At 37.7% G+C, this 25,557-nt stretch overlaps 1 protein-coding gene and 1 long non-coding RNA gene across 2 annotated transcripts in view; one reads left to right on the top strand and one right to left on the bottom strand.

Annotated features, from left to right (window-relative positions):
• LOC134745600 (uncharacterized) overlaps window positions 1–25,557 on the bottom strand; it is a 190,396-nt gene that overhangs the window by 41,383 nt on the left and 123,456 nt on the right. The window lies entirely within an intron of this gene.
• The window catches only part of LOC134745668 (uncharacterized), a 447,357-nt gene continuing 437,475 nt past the window's right edge, over window positions 15,676–25,557 (top strand). The window contains exon 1 of the long non-coding RNA XR_010128202.1: window positions 15,676–15,824. This is a non-coding gene — a long non-coding RNA (uncharacterized LOC134745668). The remainder of the gene's footprint in view (window positions 15,825–25,557) is intronic.

Consider the following 25,557-nt stretch of genomic DNA (forward strand, 5'->3'; position numbering starts at 1 on the left):
TAGACGGCAAGCGAGTAAATCACACCCACTGTATCGTACAGAACATTACACTGTCTATCAAATAACACTATATTTGGAGTGATACTCGACGGTATATTAACGGTGCACAGGCAATTACTTAGGAACTTAGGTTTTCTATGAACATTTGCATTCATTGAAGTTTTTCTGCATCTTAGACGGCAGGCGAGTAAACCACACCCACTGTATCGTAAAGAACATTACATTACCTATCTAACAACACTATTCCTAGAGTGATACTCGACGGCATATAAGAGAAACAAAGGCGACCATGTAGATACATCAGCTTTCTACGAAAAAGTGCCTTCAATCGAGATTTGCTGCATTTTAGACGGCAAGCGAGTAAACCACACCCACTGTATCGTACAGAACATTACACTGTCTATCAAATAACACTATATTTGGAATGATACTCGACGGTATATTAACGGTGCACAGGCAATTATTTAGGAACTTAGGTTTTCTATGAACATTTGCATTCATTGAAGTTTTTCTGCATCTTAGACGGCAGGCGAGTAAACCACACCCAATGTATCGTAAAGAACATTACATTACCTATCTAACAACACTATTCCTAGAGTGATACTCGACGGCATATAAGAGAAACAAATGCGACCATGTAGATACATCAGCTTTCTACGAAAAAGTGCCTTCAATCGAGATTTGCTGCATTTTAGACGGCAAGCGAGTAAACCACACCCACTGTATCGTACAGAACATTACACTGTCTATCAAATAACACTATATTTGGAGTGATACTCGACGGTATATTAACGGTGCACAGGCAATTATTTAGGAACTTAGGTTTTCTATGAACATTTGCATTCATTGAAGTTTTTCTGCATCTTAGACGGCAGGCGAGTAAACCACACCCACTGTATCGTAAAGAACATTACACTAACTATCTAACAACACTATTCCTAGAGTGATACTCGACGGCATATAAGAGAAACAAAGGCGACCATGTAGATACATCAGCTTTCTACGAAAACGTGCCTTCAATCGAGATTTGCTGCATTTTAGACGGCAAGCGAGTAAATCACACCCACTGTATCGTACAGAACATTACACTGTCTATCAAATAACACTATATTTGGAGTGATACTCGACGGTATATTAACGGTGCACAGGCAATTACTTAGGAACTTAGGTTTTCTATGAACATTTGCATTCATTGAAGTTTTTCTGCATCTTAGACGGCAGGCGAGTAAACCACACCCACTGTATCGTAAAGAACATTACATTACCTATCTAACAACACTATTCCTAGAGTGATACTCGACGGCATATAAGAGAAACAAAGGCGACCATGTAGATACATCAGCTTTCTACGAAACAGTGCCTTCAATCGAGATTTGCTGCATTTTAGACGGCAAGCGAGTAAACCACACCCACTGTATCGTACAGAACATTACACTGTCTATCAAATAACACTATATTTGGAGTGATACTCGACGGTATATTAACGGTGCACAGGCAATTATTTAGGAACTTAGGTTTTCTATGAACATTTGCATTCATTGAATTTTTTCTGCATCTTAGACGGCAGGCGAGTAAACCACACCCACTGTATCGTAAAGAACATTACATTACCTATCTAACAACACTATTCCTAGAGTGATACTCGACGGCATATAAGAGAAACAAAGGCGACCATGTAGATACATCAGCTTTCTACGAAAAAGTGCCTTCAATCGAGATTTGCTGCATTTTAGACGGCAAGCGAGTAAACCACACCCACTGTATCGTACAGAACATTACACTGTCTATCAAATAACACTATATTTGGAGTGATACTCGACGGTATATTAACGGTGCACAGGCAATTACTTAGGAACTTAGGTTTTCTATGAACATTTGCATTCATTGAAGTTTTTCTGCATCTTAGACGGCAGGCGAGTAAACCACACCCACTGTATCGTAAAGAACATTACATTACCTATCTAACAACACTATTCCTAGAGTGATACTCGACGGCATATAAGAGAAACAAAGGCGACCATGTAGATACATCAGCTTTCTACGAAACAGTGCCTTCAATCGAGATTTGCTGCATTTTAGACGGCAAGCGAGTAAATCACACCCACTGTATCGTACAGAACATTACACTGTCTATCAAATAACGCTATATTTGGAGTGATACTCGACGGTATATTAACGGTGCACAGGCAATTATTTAGGAACTTAGGTTTTCTATGAACATTTGCATTCATTGAAGTTTTTCTGCATCTTAGACGGCAGGCGAGTAAACCACACCCACTGTATCGTAAATAACATTACATTACCTATCTAACAACACTATTCCTAGAGTGATACTCGACGGCATATAAGAGAAACAAAGGCGACCATGTAGATACATCAGCTTTCTACGAAACAGTGCCTTCAATCGAGATTTGCTGCATTTTAGACGGCAAGCGAGTAAACCACACCCACTGTATCGTACAGAACATTACACTGTCTATCAAATAACACTATATTTGGAATGATACTCGACGGTATATTAACGGTGCACAGGCAATTATTTAGGAACTTAGGTTTTCTATGAACATTTGCATTCATTGAAGTTTTTCTGCATCTTAGACGGCAGGCGAGTAAACCACACCCACTGTATCGTAAAGAACATTACACTAACTATCTAACAACACTATTCCTAGAGTGATACTCGACGGCATATAAGAGAAACAAAGGCGACCATGTAGATACATCAGCTTTCAACGAAAAAGTGCTTTCAATCGAGATTTGCTGCATTTTAGACGGCAAGCGAGTAAACCACACCCACTGTATCGTACAGAACATTACACTGTCTATCAAATAACACTATATTTGGAGTGATACTCGACGGTATATTAACGGTGCACAGGCAATTATTTAGGAACTTAGGTTTTCTATGAACATTTGCACTCATTGAAGTTTTTCTGCATCTTAGACGGCAGGCGAGTAAACCACACCCACTGTATCGTAAAGAACATTACATTACCTATCTAACAACACTATTCCTAGAGTGATACTCGACGGCATATAAGAGAAACAAAGGCGACCATGTAGATACATCAGCTTTCTACGAAAAAGTGCCTTCAATCGAGATTTGCTGCATTTTAGACGGCAAGCGAGTAAACCACACCCACTGTATCGTACAGAACATTACACTGTCTATCAAATAACACTATATTTAGAGTGATACTCGACGGTATATTAACGGTGCACAGGCAATTAATTAGAAACTTAGGTTTTCTATGAACATTTTCATTCATTGAAGATTTGCTGCATTTTAGTCGGCAAGCGAGTAAAACACACCCACTGTATCGTGCAGCGTTTTACACTAACTAATAAATAGTACTATTTCTAGAGTGATACTTTACGTCATATTAACGGTGCACAGGCAATTAGTAAGTATGCGCCCCGAATTTGGAGTAAAATCATCTGAAACCGTCACTTACGACCCAATTATTCATCACAAACAACGCATCATCAAAATGTTCAGGGCCAGAAACGACGTTGATTGCGTTTTGACCAATTGTAAAGGACATCTAACTTCTATAGTATTTAAGTTATTACTTAGTTTGCTATTGATTATGATTATGATTATTATGATTATGATTATTTCAGGTTAAACATACTAACAATCTTAGTACTTTTCTAATACTCTTTAAAAATATAGCTCGATAAACAAAAAATACATATCGAATTTAAAATAAAAACCGCTGTGTTTCTCTTGTCCTGAAAAGTAGCGTTTTGTCCTTTACGCCAATTGAACCCAACGGATTATTTACTAATTTTATATTACAATCTTCAAAAAACTTTACCTACCCAATTGCCTGTGCACCGTTAATATACTGTCGAGTATCACTATAAATATACCTATAGTGTTATTTGATAGACAGTGTAATGTTCTGTACGATACAGTGGGTGTGGTTTACTCGCTTGCCGTCTAAAATGCAGCAAATCTCGATTGAAGGCACTTTTTCGTAGAAAGCTGATGTATCTACATGGTCGCCTTTGTTTCTCTTATATGCCGTCGAGTATCACTCTAGGAATAGTGTTGTTAGATAGGTAATGTAATGTTCTTTACGATACATTGGGTGTGGTTTACTCGCCTGCCGTCTAAGATGCAGAAAAACTTCAATGAATGCAAATGTTCATAGAAAACCTAAGTTCCTAAATAATTGCCTGTGCACCGTTAATATACCGTCGAGTATCACTCCAAATATAGTGTTATTTGATAGACAGTGTAATGTTCTGTACGATACAGTGGGTGTGGTTTACTCGCTTGCCGTCTAAAATGCAGCAAATCTCGATTGAAGGCACTTTTTCGTAGAAAGCTGATGTATCTACATGGTCGCCTTTGTTTCTCTTATATGCCGTCGAGTATCACTCTAGGAATAGTGTTGTTAGATAGGTAATGTAATGTTCTTTACGATACAGTGGGTGTAGTTTACTCGCCTGCCGTCTAAGATGCAGAAAAACTTCAATGAATGCAAATGTTCATAGAAAACCTAAGTTCCTAAATAATTGCCTGTGCACCGTTAATATACCGTCGAGTATCACTCCAAATATAGTGTTATTTGATAGACAGTGTAATGTTCTGTACGATACAGTGGGTGTGATTTACTCGCTTGCCGTCTAAAATGCAGCAAATCTCGATTGAAGGCACGTTTTCGTAGAAAGCTGATGTATCTACATGGTCGCCTTTGTTTCTCTTATATGCCGTCGAGTATCACTCTAGGAATAGTGTTGTTAGATAGGTAATGTAATGTTCTTTACGATACAGTGGGTGTGGTTTACTCGCCTGCCGTCTAAGATGCAGAAAAACTTCAATGAATGCAAATGTTCATAGAAAACCTAAGTTCCTAAATAATTGCCTGTGCACCGTTAATATACCGTCGAGTATCATTCCAAATATAGTGTTATTTGATAGACAGTGTAATGTTCTGTACGATACAGTGGGTGTGGTTTACTCGCTTGCCGTCTAAAATGCAGCAAATCTCGATTGAAGGCACTTTTTCGTAGAAAGCTGATGTATCTACATGGTCGCCTTTGTTTCTCTTATATGCCGTCGAGTATCACTCTAGGAATAGTGTTGTTAGATAGGTAATATAATTTTCTTTACGATACATTGGGTGTGGTTTACTCGCCTGCCGTCTAAGATGCAGAAAAACTTCAATGAATGCAAATGTTCATAGAAAACCTAAGTTCCTAAATAATTGCCTGTGCACCGTTAATATACCGTCGAGTATCACTCCAAATATAGTGTTATTTGATAGACAGTGTAATGTTCTGTACGATACAGTGGGTGTGGTTTACTCGCTTGCCGTCTAAAATACAGCAAATCCCGATTGAAGGCACTTTTTCGTAGAAAGCTGATGTATCTACATGGTCGCCTTTGTTTCTCTTATATGCCGTCGAGTATCACTCTAGGAATAGTGTTGTTAGATAGGTAATGTAATGTTCTTTACGATACATTGGGTGTGGTTTACTCGCCTGCCGTCTAAGATGCAGAAAAACTTCAATGAATGCAAATGTTCATAGAAAACCTAAGTTCCTAAATAATTGCCTGTGCACCGTTAATATACCGTCGAGTATCATTCCAAATATAGTGTTATTTGATAGACAGTGTAATGTTCTGTATGATACAGTGGGTGTGGTTTACTCGCTTGCCGTCTAAAATGCAGCAAATCTCGATTGAAGGCACTGTTTCGTAGAAAGCTGATGTATCTACATGGTCGCCTTTGTTTCTCTTATATGCCGTCGAGTATCACTCTAGGAATAGTGTTGTTAGATAGGTAATGTAATGTTCTTTACGATACAGTGGGTGTGGTTTACTCGCCTGCCGTCTAAGATGCAGAAAAACTTCAATGAGTGCAAATGTTCATAGAAAACCTAAGTTCCTAAATAATTGCCTGTGCACCGTTAATATACCGTCGAGTATCACTCCAAATATAGTGTTATTTGATAGACAGTGTAATGTTCTGTACGATACAGTGGGTGTGGTTTACTCGCTTGCCGTCTAAAATGCAGCAAATCTCGATTGAAGGCACTGTTTCGTAGAAAGCTGATGTATCCACATGGTCGCCTTTGTTTCTCTTATATGCCGTCGAGTATCACTCTAGGAATAGTGTTGTTAGATAGGTAATGTAATGTTCTTTACGATACAGTGGGTGTGGTTTACTCGCCTGCCGTCTAAGATGCAGAAAAACTTCAATGAATGCAAATGTTCATAGAAAACCTAAGTTCCTAAATAATTGCCTGTGCACCGTTAATATACCGTCGAGTATCACTCCAAATATAGTGTTATTTGATAGACAGTGTAATGTTCAGTACGATACAGTGGGTGTGATTTACTCGCTTGCCGTCTAAAATGCAGCAAATCTCGATTGAAGGCACGTTTTCGTAGAAAGCTGATGTATCTACATGGTCGCCTTTGTTTCTCTTATATGCCGTCGAGTATCACTCTAGGAATAGTGTTGTTAGATAGTTAGTGTAATGTTCTTTACGATACAGTGGGTGTCGTTTACTCGCCTGCCGTCTAAGATGCAGAAAAACTTCAATGAATGCAAATGTTCATAGAAAACCTAAGTTCCTAAATAATTGCCTGTGCACCGTTAATATACCGTCGAGTATCACTCCAAATATAGTGTTATCTGATAGACAATCTAATGTTCTGTACGATACAGTGGGTGTGGTTTACTCGCTTGCCGTCTAAAATACAGCAAGTCTCGATTGAAGGCACTTTTTCGTAGAAAGCTGATGTATCTACATGTTCGCCTTTGTTTCTCTTATATGCCGTCGAGTATCACTCTAGGAATAGTGTTGTTAGATAGTTAGTGTAATGTTCTTTACGATACAGTGGGTGTGGTTTACTCGCCTGCCGTCTAAGATGCAGAAAAACTTCAATGAATGCAAATGTTCATAGAAAACCTAAGTTCCTAAATAATTGCCTGTGCACCGTTAATATACCGTCGAGTATCACTCCAAATATAGTGTTATTTGATAGACAGTGTAATGTTCTGTACGATACAGTGGGTGTGGTTTACTCGCTTGCTGTCTAAAATGCAGAAAATCTCGATTGAAGGCACTTTTTCGTAGAAAGCTGATGTATCTACATGGTCGCCTTTGTTTCTCTTATATGCCGTCGAGTATCACTCTAGGAATAGTGTTGTTAGATAGGTAATATAATGTTCTTTACGATACAGTGGGTGTGGTTTACTCGCCTGCCGTCTAAGATGCAGAAAAACTTCAATGAATGCAAATGTTCATAGAAAACCTAAGTTCCTAAATAATTGCCTGTGCACCGTTAATATACCGTCGAGTATCACTCCAAATATAGTGTTATTTAATAGACAGTGTAATGTTCTGTACGATACAGTGGGTGTGGTTTACTCGCTTGCCGTCTAAAATGCAGCAAATCTCGATTGAAGGCACTTTTTCGTAGAAAGCTGATGTATCTACATGGTCGCCTTTGTTTCTCTTATATGCCGTCGAGTATCACTCTAGGAATAGTGTTGTTAGATAGGTAATGTAATGTTGTTTACGATACAGTGGGTGTGGTTTACTCGCCTGCCGTCTAAGATGCAGAAAAACTTCAATGAATGCAAATGTTCATAGAAAACCTAAGTTCCTAAATAATTGCCTGTGCACCGTTAATATACCGTCGAGTATCATTCCAAATATAGTGTTATTTGATAGACAGTGTAATGTTCTGTACGATACAGTGGGTGTGGTTTACTCGCTTGCCGTCTAAAATGCAGCAAATCTCGATTGAAGGCACTGTTTCGTAGAAAGCTGATGTATCTACATGGTCGCCTTTGTTTCTCTTATATGCCGTCGAGTATCACTCTAGGAATAGTGTTGTTAGATAGGTAATGTAATGTTATTTACGATACAGTGGGTGTGGTTTACTCGCCTGCCGTCTAAGATGCAGAAAAACTTCAATGAATGCAAATGTTCATAGAAAACCTAAGTTCCTAAATAATTGCCTGTGCACCGTTAATATACCGTCGAGTATCACTCCAAATATAGTGTTATTTGATAGACAGTGTAATGTTCTGTACGATACAGTGGGTGTGGTTTACTCGCTTGCCGTCTAAAATACAGAAAATCCCGATTGAAGGCACTTTTTCGTAGAAAGCTGATGTATCTACATGGTCGCCTTTGTTTCTCTTATATGCCGTCGAGTATCACTCTAGGAATAGTGTTGTTAGATAGGTAATGTAATGTTCTTTACGATACATTGGGTGTGGTTTACTCGCCTGCCGTCTAAGATGCAGAAAAACTTCAATGAATGCAAATGTTCATAGAAAACCTAAGTTCCTAAATAATTGCCTGTGCACCGTTAATATACCGTCGAGTATCATTCCAAATATAGTGTTATTTGATAGACAGTGTAATGTTCTGTACGATACAGTGGGTGTGGTTTACTCGCTTGCCGTCTCAAATGCAGCAAATCTCGATTGAATGCACTGTTTCGTAGAAAGCTGATGTATCTACATGGTCGCCTTTGTTTCTCTTATATGCCGTCGAGTATCACTCTAGGAATAGTGTTGTTAGATAGGTAATGTAATGTTATTTACGATACAGTGGGTGTGGTTTACTCGCCTGCCGTCTAAGATGCAGAAAAACTTCAATGAATGCAAATGTTCATAGAAAACCTAAGTTCCTAAATAATTGCCTGTGCACCGTTAATATACCGTCGAGTATCACTCCAAATATAGTGTTATTTGATAGACAGTGTAATGTTCTGTACGATACAGAGGGTGTGGTTTACTCGCTTGCCGTCTAAAATACAGCAAATCCCGATTGAAGGCACTTTTTCGTAGAAAGCTGATGTATCTACATGGTCGCCTTTGTTTCTCTTATATGCCGTCGAGTATCACTCTAGGAATAGTGTTGTTAGATAGGTAATGTAATTTTCTTTACGATACATTGGGTGTGGTTTACTCGCCTGCCGTCTAAGATGCAGAAAAACTTCAATGAATGCAAATGTTCATAGAAAACCTAAGTTCCTAAATAATTGCCTGTGCACCGTTAATATACCGTCGAGTATCACTCCAAATATAGTGTTATTTGATAGACAGTGTAATCTTCTGTACGATACAGTGGGTGTGGTTTACTCGCTTGCCGTCTAAAATGCAGCAAATCTCGATTGAAGGCACTTTTTCGTAGAACGCTGATGTATCTACATGGTCGCCTTTGTTTCTCTTATATGCCGTCGAGTATCACTCTAGGAATAGTGTTGTTAGATAGGTAATGTAATGTTCTTTACGATACAGTGGGTGTGGTTTACTCGCCTGCCGTCTAAGATGCAGAAAAACTTCAATGAATGCAAATGTTCATAGAAAACCTAAGTTCCTAAATAATTGCCTGTGCACCGTTAATATACCGTCGAGTATCACTCCAAATATAGTGTTATTTGATAGACAGTGTAATGTTCTGTACGATACAGTGGGTGTGGTTTACTCGCTTGCCGTCTAAAATGCAGCAAATCTCGATTGAAGGCACTGTTTCGTAGAAAGCTGATGTATCTACATGGTCGCCTTTGTTTCTCTTATATGCCGTCGAGTATCACTCTAGGAATAGTGTTGTTAGATAGGTAATGTAATGTTCTTTACGATACAGTGGGTGTGGTTTACTCGCCTGCCGTCTAAGATGCAGAAAAACTTCAATGAATGCAAATGTTCATAGAAAACCTAAGTTCCTAAATAATTGCCTGTGCACCGTTAATATACCGTCGAGTATCACTCCAAATATAGTGTTATTTGATAGACAGTGTAATGTTCTGTACGATACAGTGGGTGTGGTTTACTCGCTTGCCGTCTAAAATACAGCAAATCCCGATTGAAGGCACTTTTTCGTAGAAAGCTGATGTATCTACATGGTCGCCTTTGTTTCTCTTATATGCCGTCGAGTATCACTCTAGGAATAGTGTTGTTAGATAGGTAATGTAATGTTCTTTACGATACATTCGGTGTGGTTTACTCGCCTGCCGTCTAAGATGCAGAAAAACTTCAATGAATGCAAATGTTCATAGAAAACCTAAGTTCCTAAATAATTGCCTGTGCACCGTTAATATACCGTCGAGTATCACTCCAAATATAGTGTTATTTGATAGACAGTGTAATGTTCTGTACGATACAGTGGGTGTGGTTTACTCGCTTGCCGTCTAAAATACAACAAATCCCGATTGAAAGCACTTTTTCGTAGAAAGCTGATGTATCTACATGTTCGCCTTTGTTTCTCTTATATGCCGTCGAGTATCACTCTAGGAATAGTGTTGTTAGATAGGTAATGTAATGTTCTTTACGATACATTGGGTGTGGTTTACTCGCCTGCCGTCTAAGATGCAGAAAAACTTCAATGAATGCAAATGTTCATAGAAAACCTAAGTTCCTAAATAATTGCCTGTGCACCGTTAATATACCGTCGAGTATCACTCCAAATATAGTGTTATTTGATAGACAGTGTAATGTTCTGTACGATACAGTGGGTGTGGTTTACTCGCTTGCCGTCTAAAATACAGCAAATCCCGATTGAAAGCACTTTTTCGTAGAAAGCTAATGTATCTACATGGTCGCCTTTGTTTCTCTTATATGCCGTCGAGTATCACTCTAGGAATAGTGTTGTTAGATAGGTAATGTAATGTTCTTTACGATACATTGGGTGTGGTTTACTCGCCTGCCGTCTAAGATGCAGAAAAACTTCAATGAATGCAAATGTTCATAGAAAACCTAAGTTCCTAAATAATTGCCTGTGCACCGTTAATATACCGTCGAGTATCACTCCAAATATAGTGTTATTTGATAGACAGTGTAATGTTCTGTACGATACAGTGGGTGTGGTTTACTCGCTTGCCGTCTAAAATGCAGCAAATCTCGATTGAAGGCACTTTTTCGTAGAAAGCTGATGTATCTACATGGTCGCCTTTGTTTCTCTTATATGCCGTCGAGTATCACTCTAGGAATAGTGTTGTTAGATAGGTAATGTAATGTTCTTTACGATACAGTGGGTGTGGTTTACTCGCCTGCCGTCTAAGATGCAGAAAAACTTCAATGAATGCAAATGTTCATAGAAAACCTAAGTTCCTAAATAATTGCCTGTGCACCGTTAATATACCGTCGAGTATCACTCCAAATATAGTGTTATTTGATAGACAGTGTAATGTTCTGTACGATACAGTGGGTGTGGTTTACTCGCTTGCCGTCTAAAATGCAGCAAATCTCGATTGAAGGCACTTTTTCGTAGAAAGCTGATGTATCTACATGGTCGCCTTTGTTTCTCTTATATGCCGTCGAGTATCACTCTAGGAATAGTGTTGTTAGATAGGTAATGTAATGTTCTTTACGATACAGTGGGTGTGGTTTACTCGCCTGCCGTCTAAGATGCAGAAAAACTTCAATGAATGCAAATGTTCATAGAAAACCTAAGTTCCTAAATAATTGCCTGTGCACCGTTAATATACCGTCGAGTATCACTCCAAATATAGTGTTATTTAATAGACAGTGTAATGTTCTGTACGATACAGTGGGTGTGGTTTACTCGTTTGCCGTCTAAAATGCAGCAAATCTCGATTGAAGGCACTTTTTCGTAGAAAGCTGATGTATCTACATGGTCGCCTTTGTTTCTCTTATATGCCGTCGAGTATCACTCTAGGAATAGTGTTGTTAGATAGGTAATGTAATGTTGTTTACGATACATTGGGTGTGGTTTACTCGCCTGCCGTCTAAGATGCAGAAAAACTTCAATGAATGCAAATGTTCATAGAAAACCTAAGTTCCTGAATAATTGCCTGTGCACCGTTAATATACCGTCGAGTATCATTCCAAATATAGTGTTATTTGATAGACAGTGTAATGTTCTGTACGATACAGTGGGTGTGGTTTACTCGCTTGCCGTCTCAAATGCAGCAAATCTCGATTGAATGCACTGTTTCGTAGAAAGCTGATGTATCTACATGGTCGCCTTTGTTTCTCTTATATGCCGTCGAGTATCACTCTAGGAATAGTGTTGTTAGATAGGTAATTTAATGTTATTTACGATACAGTGGGTGTGGTTTACTCGCCTGCCGTCTAAGATGCAGAAAAACTTCAATGAATGCAAATGTTCATAGAAAACCTAAGTTCCTAAATAATTGCCTGTGCACCGTTAATATACCGTCGAGTATCACTCCAAATATAGTGTTATTTGATAGACAGTGTAATGTTCTGTACGATACAGTGGGTGTGGTTTACTCGCTTGCCGTCTAAAATACAGCAAATCCCGATTGAAGGCACTTTTTCGTAGAAAGCTGATGTATCTACATGGTCGCCTTTGTTTCTCTTATATGCCGTCGAGTATCACTCTAGGAATAGTGTTGTTAGATAGGTAATGTAATGTTCTTTACGATACATTGGGTGTGGTTTACTCGCCTGCCGTCTAAGATGCAGAAAAACTTCAATGAATGCAAATGTTCATAGAAAACCTAAGTTCCTGAATAATTGCCTGTGCACCGTTAATATACCGTCGAGTATCACTCCAAATATAGTGTTATTTGATAGACAGTGTAATGTTCTGTACGATACAGTGGGTGTGGTTTACTCGCTTGCCGTCTAAAATACAGCAAATCCCGATTGAAAGCACTTTTTCGTAGAAAGCTGATGTATCTACATGGTCGCCTTTGTTTCTCTTATATGCCGTCGAGTATCACTCTAGGAATAGTGTTGTTAGATAGGTAATGTAATGTTCTTTACGATACATTGGGTGTGGTTTACTCGCCTGCCGTCTAAGATGCAGAAAAACTTCAATGAATGCAAATGTTCATAGAAAACCTAAGTTCCTAAATAATTGCCTGTGCACCGTTAATATACCGTCGAGTATCACTCCAAATATAGTGTTATTTGATAGACAGTGTAATGTTCTGTACGATACAGTGGGTGTGGTTTACTCGCTTGCCGTCTAAAATGCAGCAAATCTCGATTGAAGGCACTTTTTCGTAGAAAGCTGATGTATCTACATGGTCGCCTTTGTTTCTCTTATATGCCGTCGAGTATCACTCTAGGAATAGTGTTGTTAGATAGGTAATGTAATGTTCTTTACGATACAGTGGGTGTGGTTTACTCGCCTGCCGTCTAAGATGCAGAAAAACTTCAATGAATGCAAATGTTCATAGAAAACCTAAGTTCCTAAATAATTGCCTGTGCACCGTTAATATACCGTCGAGTATCATTCCAAATATAGTGTTATTTGATAGACAGTGTAATGTTCAGTACGATACAGTGGGTGTGATTTACTCGCTTGCCGTCTAAAATGCAGCAAATCTCGATTGAAGGCACGTTTTCGTAGAAAGCTGATGTATCTACATGGTCGCCTTTGTTTCTCTTATATGCCGTCGAGTATCACTCTAGAAATAGTGTTGTTAGATAGGTAATGTAATGTTCTTTACGATACAGTGGGTGTGGTTTACTCGCCTGCCGTCTAAGATGCAGAAAAACTTCAATGAGTGCAAATGTTCATAGAAAACCTAAGTTCCTAAATAATTGCCTGTGCACCGTTAATATACCGTCGAGTATCACTCCAAATATAGTGTTATTTGATAGACAGTGTAATGTTCTGTACGATACAGTGGGTGTGGTTTACTCGCTTGCCGTCTAAAATACAGCAAATCCCGATTGAAAGCACTTTTTCGTAGAAAGCTGATGTATCTACATGGTCGCCTTTGTTTCTCTTATATGCCGTCGAGTATCACTCTAGGAATAGTGTTGTTAGATAGGTAATGTAATGTTCTTTACGATACATTGGGTGTAGTTTACTCGCCTGCCGTCTAAGATGCAGAAAAACTTCAATGAATGCAAATGTTCATAGAAAACCTAAGTTCCTAAATAATTGCCTATGCACCGTAAATATACCGTCGAGTATCATTCCAAATATAGTGTTATTTGATAGACAGTGTAATGTTCTGTACGATACAGTGGGTGTGGTTTACTCGCTTGCCGTCTAAAATGCAGCAAATCTCGATTGAAGGCACTTTTTCGTAGAAAGCTGATGTATCTACATGGTCGCCTTTGTTTCTCTTATATGCCGTCGAGTATCACTCTAGGAATAGTGTTGTTAGATAGGTAATATAATTTTCTTTACGATACATTGGGTGTGGTTTACTCGCCTGCCGTCTAAGATGCAGAAAAACTTCAATGAATGCAAATGTTCATAGAAAACCTAAGTTCCTAAATAATTGCCTGTGCACCGTTAATATACCGTCGAGTATCACTCCAAATATAGTGTTATTTGATAGACAGTGTAATGTTCTGTACGATACAGTGGGTGTGGTTTACTCGCCTGCCGTCTAAGATGCAGAAAAACTTCAATGAATGCAAATGTTCATAGAAAACCTAAGTTCCTAAATAATTGCCTGTGCACCGTTAATATACCGTCGAGTATCACTCCAAATATAGTGTTATTTGATAGACAGTGTAATGTTCTGTACGATACAGTGGGTGTGGTTTACTCGCTTGCCGTCTAAAATGCAGCAAATCTCGATTGAAGGCACTTTTTCGTAGAAAGCTGATGTATCTACATGGTCGCCTTTGTTTCTCTTATATGCCGTCGAGTATCACTCTAGGAATAGTGTTGTTAGATAGGTAATGTAATGTTCTTTACGATACAGTGGGTGTGGTTTACTCGCCTGCCGTCTAAGATGCAGAAAAACTTCAATGAATGCAAATGTTCATAGAAAACCTAAGTTCCTAAATAATTGCCTGTGCACCGTTAATATACCGTCGAGTATCATTCCAAATATAGTGTTATTTGATAGACAGTGTAACGTTCTGTACGATACAGTGGGTGTGGTTTACTCGCTTGCCGTCTAAAATGCAGCAAATCTCGATTGAAGGCACTTTTTCGTAGAAAGCTGATGTATCTACATGGTCGCCTTTGTTTCTCTTATATGCCGTCGAGTATCACTCTAGGAATAGTGTTGTTAGATAGGTAATATAATTTTCTTTACGATACATTGGGTGTGGTTTACTCGCCTGCCGTCTAAGATGCAGAAAAACTTCAATGAATGCAAATGTTCATAGAAAACCTAAGTTCCTAAATAATTGCCTGTGCACCGTTAATATACCGTCGAGTATCACTCCAAATATAGTGTTATTTGTTAGACAGTGTAATGTTCTGTACGATACAGTGGGTGTGGTTTACTCGCCTGCCGTCTAAGATGCAGAAAAACTTCAATGAATGCAAATGTTCATAGAAAACCTAAGTTCCTAAATAATTGCCTGTGCACCGTTAATATACCGTCGAGTATCACTCCAAATATAGTGTTATTTGATAGACAGTGTAATGTTCTGTACGATACAGTGGGTGTGGTTTACTCGCTTGCCGTCTAAAATGCAGAAAATCTCGATTGAAGGCACTTTTTCGTAGAAAGCTGATGTATCTACATGATCGCCTTTGTTTCTCTTATATGCCGTCGAGTATCACTCTAGGAATAGTGTTGTTAGATAGTTAGTGTAATGTTCTTTACGATACAGTGGGTGTGGTTTACTCGCCTGCCGTCTAAGATGCAGAAAAACTTCAATGAATGCAAATGTTCATAGAAAACCTAAGTTCCTAAATAATTGCCTGTGCACCGTTAATATTTACCGTACCGTACCGTACCGTACCGTACCGTTACCGTATTTTGACGACCGGTCTGGCCTAGTGGGTAGTGACCCTGCCTGTGAAGCCGATGGTCCTGGGTTCGAATCCCGGTAAGGGCATTTATTTGTGTGATGAGCACAGATATTTGCTCCTGAGTCATGGGTGTTTTCTATGTATTTAAGTATTTATATATTATATATATCGTTGTCTGAGTACCCATAACACAAGCCTCCTTGGGCTTACCGTGGGACTAAGTCAATCTGTGTAAGAATGTCCTATAATTTATTATTTATTATTATTATTAATATACCGTCGAATATCACTCCAAATATAGTGTTATTTGATAGACAGTGTAATGTTCTGTACGATACAGTGGGTGTGGTTTACTCGCTTGCCGTCTAAAATGCAGAAAATCTCGATTGAAGGCACTTTTTCGTAGAAAGCTGATGTATCTACATGATCGCCTTTGTTTCTCTTATATGCCGTCGAGTATCACTCTAGGAATAGTGTTGTTAGATAGGTAATGTAATGTTCTTTACGATACATTGGGTGTGGTTTACTCGCCTGCCGTCTAAAATGCAGAAAAACTTCAATGAATGCAAATGTTCATAGAAAACCTAAGTTCCTAAATAATTGCCTGTGCACCGTTAATATACCGTCGAGTATCACTCCAAATATAGTGTTATTTGATAGACAGTGTAATGTTCTGTACGATACAGTGGGTGTGGTTTACTCGCTTGCCGTCTAAAATGCAGCAAACCTAGATTGAAGGCACTTTTTCGTAGAAAGCTGATGTATCTACATGGTCGCCTTTGTTTCTCTTATATGCCGTCGAGTATCACTCTAGGAATAGTGTTGTTAGATAGGTAATGTAATGTTCTTTACGATACAGTGGGTGTGTTTTACTCGCCTGCCGTCTAAGATGCAGAAAAACTTCAATGAATGCAAATGTTCATAGAAAACCTAAGTTCCTAAATAATTGCCTGTGCACCGTTAATATACCGTCGAGTATCATTCCAAATATAGTGTTATTTGATAGACAGTGTAATGTTCTGTACGATACAGTGGGTGTGGTTTACTCGCTTGCCGTCTAAAATGCAGCAAATCTCGATTGAAGGCACTGTTTCGTAGAAAGCTGATGTATCTACATGGTCGCCTTTGTTTCTCTCATATGCCGTCGAGTATCACTCTAGGAATAGTGTTGTTAGATAGGTAATGTAATGTTCTTTACGATACAGTGGGTGTGGTTTACTCGCCTGCCGTCTAAGATGCAGAAAAACTTCAATGAATGCAAATGTTCATAGAAAACCTAAGTTCCTAAATAATTGCCTGTGCACCGTTAATATACCGTCGAGTATCACTCCAAATATAGTGTTATTTGATAGACTGTGTAATGTTCTGTACGATACAGTGGGTGTGGTTTACTCGCTTGCCGTCTAAAATACAGCAAATCTCGATTGAAGGCACTTTTTCGTAGAAAGCTGATGTATCTACATGGTCGCCTTTGTTTCTCTTATATGCCGTCGAGTATCACTCTAGGAATAGTGTTGTTAGATAGGTAATGTAATGTTCTTTACGATACATTGGGTGTGGTTTACTCGCCTGCCGTCTAAGATGCAGAAAAACTTCAATGAATGCAATGTTCATAGAAAACCTAAGTTCCTAAATAATTGCCTGAGCACCGTTAATATACCGTCGAGTATCACTCCAAATATAGTGTTATTTGATAGACAGTGTAATGTTCTGTACGATACAGTGGGTGTGGTTTACTCGCTTGCCGTCTAAAATGCAGCAAATCTCGATTGAAGGCACTGTTTCGTAGAAAGCTGATGTATCTACATGGTCGCCTTTGTTTCTCTTATATGCCGTCGAGTATCACTCTAGGAATAGTGTTGTTAGATAGTTAGTCTAATGTTCTTTACGATACAGTGGGTGTGGTTTACTCGCCTGCCGTCTAAGATGCAGAAAAACTTCAATGAATGCAAATGTTCATAGAAAACCTAAGTTCCTAAATAATTGCCTGTGCACCGTTAATATACCGTCGAGTATCATTCCAAATATAGTGTTATTTGATAGACAGTGTAATGTTCTGTACGATACAGTGGGTGTGGTTTACTCGCTTGCCGTCTAAAATGCAGCAAATCTCGATTGAAGGCACTTTTTCGTAGAAAGCTGATGTATCTACATGGTCGCCTTTGTTTCTCTTATATGCCTTCGAGTATCACTCTAGGAATAGTGTTGTTAGATAGGTAATGTAATGTTCTTTACGATACATTGGGTGTGGTTTACTCGCCTGCCTTCTAAGATGCAGAAAAACTTCAATGAATGCAATGTTCATAGAAAACCTAAGTTCCTAAATAATTGCCTGTGCACCGTTAATATACCGTCGAGTATCACTCCAAATATAGTGTTATTTGATAGACAGTGTAATGTTCTGTACAATACAGTGGGTGTGGTTTACTCGCTTGCCGTCTAAAATGCAGCAAATCTCGATTGAAGGCACTGTTTCGTAGAAAGCTGATGTATCTACATGGTCGCCTTTGTTTCTCTTATATGCCGTCGAGTATCACTCTAGGAATAGTGTTGTTAGATAGGTAATGTAATGTTCTTTACGATACAGTGGGTGTGGTTTACTCGCCTGCCGTCTAAGATGCAGAAAAACTTCAATGAGTGCAAATGTTCATAGAAAACCTAAGTTCCTAAATAATTGCCTGTGCACCGTTAATATACCGTCGAGTATCACTCCAAATATAGTGTTATTTGATAGACAGTGTAATGTTCTGTACGATACAGTGGGTGTGGTTTACTCGCTTGCCGTCTAAAATGCAGCAAATCTCGATTGAAGGCACTTTTTCGTAGAAAGCTGAAGTATCTACATGGTCGCCTTTGTTTCTCTTATATGCCTTCGAGTATCACTCTAGGAATAGTGTTGTTAGATAGTTAGTGTAATGTTCTTTACGATACAGTGGGTGTGGTTTACTCGCCTGCCGTATAAGATGCAGAAAAACTTCAATGAATGCAAATGTTCATAGAAAACCTAAGTTCCTAAATAATTGCCTGTGCACCGTTAATATACCGCTGAGTATCACTCTAGAAATAATGTTGTTTGATAGACAGTGTAATGTTCTTTACGATACAGTGGGTGTGGTTTACTCGCCTGCCGTCTAAGATGCAGAAAAACTTCAATTAATGTAAATGTTCATAGAAAACCTAAGTTCCTAAATAATTGCCTGTGCACCGTTAATATACCGTCGAGTATCACTCTAGAAATAATGTTGTTTGATAGGCAGTGTAATGTTCGTTACGATACAGTAGGTGTGGTTTACTCGCCTGCCGTCCAAGATGCAGAAAAACTTCAATTAATGTAAATGTTCATAGAAAACCTAAGTTCCAAAATAATTGCCTGTGCACCGTTAATATGCCGTCGAGTATCACTCTAGATATAGTGTTTTTTGATAGACAGTGTAATGTTCTGTACGATACAGTGGGTGTGGTTTACTCGCCTGCCGTCTAAGATGCAGCAAATTTTGAATGAATGCACTTGTTCATAGAAAACTGATGTTTCTATTTGATTGCCTCTGTTAGTCTTATATGCAGTCGAGTATCACTCTAGAAATAGTGTTATTTGATATCTTATGTAATGCACTGCACGATACAGTGGGTGTCGCTTACTCGCTTGCCGTCTAAGATGCAGCAAATCTTGAATGAATGCACTTGTTAATAGAAAGCTGATGTTTCTACTTGGTCGCCTCTGTTTCTTTTATATGCAGTTGTGTATCACCCTAGAAATAGTGTTATTTGATAGCTAATTGCTTGTTGTCTAAGGTGCAGGAATTATGAAAATGTATCAAAAATCACTTTGGCCGCTAAAGTGCGAAGTTAGCGGCCAAAGTGCATTTCAAGTTATTAGCGTTGTTTTATCTTTAGATTGGTTTTTAGTAGATATTTTGCGGTTCTGCATGTTTTGACAGTATTCTTGTTGAAAATATACATAACTTCTTAATTTGGTCAGGTTATCATCGACCGCTAACTTTGGCCGCTAACTTCACACCGGTTTAATAATTTGTTTTACTCCATTTCTGTTATGTATTGAGAGATTTATTACGGACTTCTTAATTTGGTAGGTTAATTTTAGTGTGAAGTTGGCGGCCAAATGTTGGCGGCCGATTGGCGCCAACATTTGGCCGCCAACTTTCGGCCGCTAACTTCACACCGGTGCTTATGCGACAGTTTCCTAAGATTGTTTGGCGCATCAGTTCACCATTTTGGGGGCCTTTCTACGCGTCTATCACGCGGTACAGATTATTTAATTTTAGGCTAGTAGTTTATTATATAGTATCACTCGAAAATTAGATACTGTATTAAATAATTTAACTTCATATACTCTGCGTTAGACGACTAGAAATATAATTAGGTAAGAGTAAGCAGTCCTCAAACGGAAAGGGTAAAAAAGCATAAAGCAAGAACTATAAAGTAAATATTAAAGTGACAATAATCTGGGAATTATACTAATAACAATAAAGGTAAAATACGACACAGCTAAACTATCTTACGTCCACTTTAAGTTACGTTAAGTTAAAGCAAGTTAATATTATATTAATAAGCAATTTGTTGATGATATTATGAGACATATCTTATTACATGTTCATCTATTAGGTACCTATTATGTTACTTATGCTAGTTATGTTAGAGTAGGTACGTCTAAGTTAACTCTGCGCCGACTTAATAAATAAAATAATAATAAAAATTCTTTATTCTAAACAAACAAAATGCATCCATAGTGTTAGTAATACAAGTAAAAACCTAATCTAGTGTTAGTATTTAACAGAACTTGCCTAGTTTTTAACTAGAAACGTGTATGATACACGCAGGTGCTTAAAGATTGAATCACGAATTACCTATGCGACGTGAGAGTAAATATATCCGAAATAAGCGCAAAGTTAACCCGTCTCACGCGTGACACCGGTAAATAAATTATTTTTATATTCCTGCAAATTATTTACGCGCCGTAAACCGAGCCATTTCACTGAAACCACAGATTACATACAACTAATGCAGATTCAACACTCGTACATCCGCCTGCCGATTCCATATTTCTGCTGAGGTTACCTTTATGTCAGCCATCTTCTCCTACACAGTCCAGACTTTCCATCATTTCCTTGGTATGTGTTTAGTCTACTCTTAACTCTAAACCGTTCTCAAACAAAAACGGAAATATATAATTAAAATTACTATCGTATATTTATTATGACTATTAAAGTATAAACATCTAAGGCAAATATTAGTGAGAGCTAAGATAATAAATAAATAATAATAAATTATAATTATTATAGGGACATTCTTACACAATTAGAGTTTTGAATGATTCACGGTTAGTTTCACTAGACTTATATTGATTATTATTGTCGAAATATCGGGAGCTCACAAATAATACAAAAGGTAATCACGGTCTATATCCCGGTCAATATAAGTCTAGTGATTCTTACACAAATTGACTAAGTCCCACGGTAAGCTCAATAAGGCTAATAATATAAAAAAAATTAAAGCTTGATATTATTTTCGGAAACAGAACAGGTACAACACGTTCCCACCTCATCACATAAAATTCTAAATATTCCAAGTGAATCACATTCACTACACTGAACTCTATTTTACAACTCCAGTCATGCCTACGCTATCACTAACTACTCAAAATCAAAAAGACTTAACAGCCTTATAATTTATAGGTACTTGCGTCATTGTAGAAGATGCAACATGTGCATAGGATGCGCGGGCGCGCGAAATGTTTCACTTCCCATGCGTAGATTGAACTAACAACTATCGGCTACGTTGACGTGGCGGTTTTGGTTTAGTCATGGGCTCATGGCTAGGATTTGCGATTCAGAGCCAAATATGTATGATTGGGAGGATCCAGATAATTCCTTACATGTTGGATCGAGATTGCAAAGGATGTGTGACTATACTCTGAGCAGTGAATACAGGGTGGCTAAAAATAAGTGCATTCCCGTTGTCAGGGAGGTTTTGGAATTATACTGAGCAACTTTTACTATGGGACCTACCACGAAATCGCGAAAAAAAAATGTATCCTCCCATAGAAAATGGACCAGCCAAAATGTATGAAACAGCCACATTTTATTTCGCAATTTCGGGGTTGCTCTCATACTAAAAGTCGTTTACCTGTACACAAAAAATAAGTGCATTCCCGTTGCCAGGGAGGTTTTGGGTTATACTGAGCAACTTTTACTATCGTACCAACCCGAAATCGAGTAAAAAATGTCGGCGTATAATGCGTTGACATCTTAGTAAACACCTCGACCTAAAACTTTGCGAAAGAATATATTAAGAAAACTATAAATTTCGTCAACATTACCAACAACTGGCCACATTATTCAATGTTTTAATTTATTTCTATCTTGAAACACTATCCCACGAGTAACATTCAGAATATGATGTTTCCGGCGCACATGTACAATATCCTTGCATTAGACATTAGACTAAAACATGCATACATTATTGTTTAAACGTGTGCACAACTTCCTGTAATTAGGGATGAATATTGTGTATCAATAAAGCTAAATGGCGGGAAATGGGCTTTGCCCAGTGGTGAGGCTTTTTTGTCCTTCGTCATAAATAATTATCGATTGACATCTTGAATAATAACTAAAATAGGCTAAAATACATGCATAAATATAAAGACTACACGACTGATATAAAATCATAATCATAACTATTCCCGTACTGGGGTAAAAGCACATACAACATACACCGAGAATTGCAACCAAATCGAAACACAAATTAAAATCAACCGAGAAAAACGAAAGCAAATTGACAAATTCAAACAATACTACAAATTGATTTTAGTGCGGAATACGAAAGAAGCGAGCATCGGGCCGAATAACGAATTGCAGAACTTTAAAAGAGCGAAACTGAATTTTGCGACGAGTGGTGTCGGTAATGGAAATGGAAATGTGGAAATAAACGTTTACTTTATTACACCGTGTTTATATATATATATATATATATATATATCTATTGTTGTTTTTGTTGGTACATATGAGGTATCTTTGCGATAAGGTATAAAACACATGGCTTATCTTATCTTGTTAGAAATATTTTTTTTTTAATTTTGTAGAAAGATATTAAATTGTAAATATTTTCATTCTTTGTAACTACCTATATAAATTGTAAATAAAAATCAGGAATAAAAGCCATACGAAATAATAATAATAATTAACTGTCTAGCTAGGAAACCAGTCATTTATTTGACGAAAAGCTATACATATTTTAACGAACATTGGTAGGTATTGAGTGAGGGCCGTCAAAGTCGCAGCGTGCACTGATGGGGCTGACACCGCATCCGTCAATGGGAGGGATCGGACGGTGCATCTACGGTGACAGCTTTGTAGTTACCGTATATTTCTCCCTCACTTGGTAGGTAACAAGATTGCATAGACAAATTCTGGATGCCTACATTAGAAATTTATAAATGTTATATTGATTTCCTTAGTGCATCTAGGTAAACTTAGGTACATATGTTTCGCCCTCTTGAGAGCGGCCATGCACACAACAATATGTCGTGTATAGACTATATGACACTTTTAGTGTCATTTTAAATAATTTTAAATTAAGAATTCTCATCTCCATACTTCCTTAATGGTAGCGAATTCATGATTCTTCCATTATTAATAATTATATATAGACAGCTGTTTCGTAAAGAACCATAATCCAGGTAATAATGCTGGGCACGGTAGGCAATGTTGAGGCAGTTGATGGTATATAGTAAATAAAATAAAAAATAAAAATAAAATAGAAAAGTCTTTATTATTCCAATTCAATTGCTACATGTCATGCAATATTTTGTTATCATTAATTTACTTTGATTAAAGGGTATATGATGTAGTACATGGTGATGGTAATGAGTGTAATTCCGCTGCCTTTCACTAATTGTCGAGACCTAGGTTGATAATACTATTACATATTCTGTGCCTAGGTATATATATACTTACTCCTAGCTTCGTAGAAAAAGTGAGCTTCTAGATAACCTTTGTTATACTTATTCCTCTGAGCTGCGGTGACCTCTAAAGCTCTGATTTCAATAACAAAAGAAGGATCTGCCAAGACCGTTGAATAAATTTACGTCTCTATGATTTTAACGATATATTAACACTATAATAGCGTCATTGTCTCCCGGCACGGCTAAGAATGTTGTTAACATTGTCGCACTAATGTACGTCGTCCGGTGCATTACGACACATTTTCGTACTAGGACTGCAAAGAGCGCCGTGGGAACTTTGCTAGGATGGATCTAACAGACTAAACAGACGTTATCTATGGGTGTACTCTTTGGATGTACTTGTAATATACACGGTGGCAAAAAATAAGTGCATTCCCGTTGGCAGGGAGGTTTTGGGATTATACTGAGCAACTTTTACTATGGGACAAACCCGGAAATCGCGAAAAAAAATTTGGCCGTTTCATACATTTTGGCTGGTCTATTTTCTATGGGAGGGTAAAAAATTTTTTTTACGATTTTGTGGTTGGTTCCATAGTAAAAGCTGCTCAGTATAATTCCAATACCTCCCTGGGAACGGGAATGCACTTATTTTTTAGCCACCCTGTATAATGGAATGTTGGGATCATCGGCTTAAAAAAACGGAGATTCGGATAATAAAAGGATGTAAATAAAAAAACACGTGACTTGATCGGTAGACCAATGAGGTAATTCCATAGGAACAAAATGTTGTAACTCATTGACCATAATTACCGAGTCACTTAATTTTGTTAATAGTTTACATTTTTTATATAATGTATGATGATATAGGTATACTGAGTAAAAGAAAAAAGGGTAAATGTTAGCCTAGCTAGATAAATAAATAACGGCCGCATACAGAAAAAAATAAGCAAAAACACGATAGAAAATAAAAATATTGGGAAGCCAATCTATAATAATACATAATACAGTCTCGCATAATGTTAGTTATCTTTATTACCTAACAATATTACTCACATAATCATGAGTTTGCCAGGAAATATAATTTCTTGTGCTGATAATATCGCGAGTAGCTAGGTAGGTGCCTAAGTGCCTACTCTTTGTTGGTTTTAAAACAATGCAAGCTTAAAAAACATACAGTTTTCGTGAGCCTTTTGTAGTAAGTAATTAACATTAAATTAAATTAACTTTATTGTGTAGTTCTTATCTCATATTTTTCATTAACTGAAGAGGAAGTAGGACGATATTTAATTTATATTTAGTATATCGGTGGTCAGTTAAGTTTCTATAATGGCACACTCTTTGTTTCCCAAAAAACTGACTTATATTCTAAAATATGCCCCGGAAAAAGGACAGTACCTATTGGGGAACACATGTTACCTACACTACAATACAGTCATTCCATTATACAATTTTAATATAGATAAATATGATCTGTGTTTGATACAAGGACGTAATTACGAGTATACTTATATGTGAGAGATAAATATGTTTTTTTTAAATAGGCAGAGGCAACATTGTATTTTATTTCGTACTAAAACGAGCTTTTATAGTTACAAAGAATGAGACTTTGTAATGCTTATCACGACGAAATATTTCTAAAAATCTACAGAGTAGACAGTAACGTCAGTAACTCATTCATAAGTATTAATAACTAAAATACTTTGTAAATTATTACTCTTATTAGCCAGTCCATTCCATAACTTTTAAAGACATCATTATTCGCCGATGGTCAATCAAGAATGTTATTATTAGCTCAGTAAATAAATAAATACTTGAACGTCCACAGGAAATCAAAGAACCATTCTCCAGCGACGACATTCCCTATGAATTATCCTTTTTATTTCATTACACCTCACAACATGGGAACCACGGAAGCTAGGACCATTAACAGTGACGTCACAATCATGGCGGCTTCATTCGTCTCCGTTTAGACGTATTCATTG

The sequence above is a fragment of the Cydia strobilella genome, chromosome 11, assembly GCF_947568885.1.
Source record: "Cydia strobilella chromosome 11, ilCydStro3.1, whole genome shotgun sequence".
In the NCBI taxonomy this organism is placed as follows: domain Eukaryota; kingdom Metazoa; phylum Arthropoda; class Insecta; order Lepidoptera; family Tortricidae; genus Cydia; species Cydia strobilella.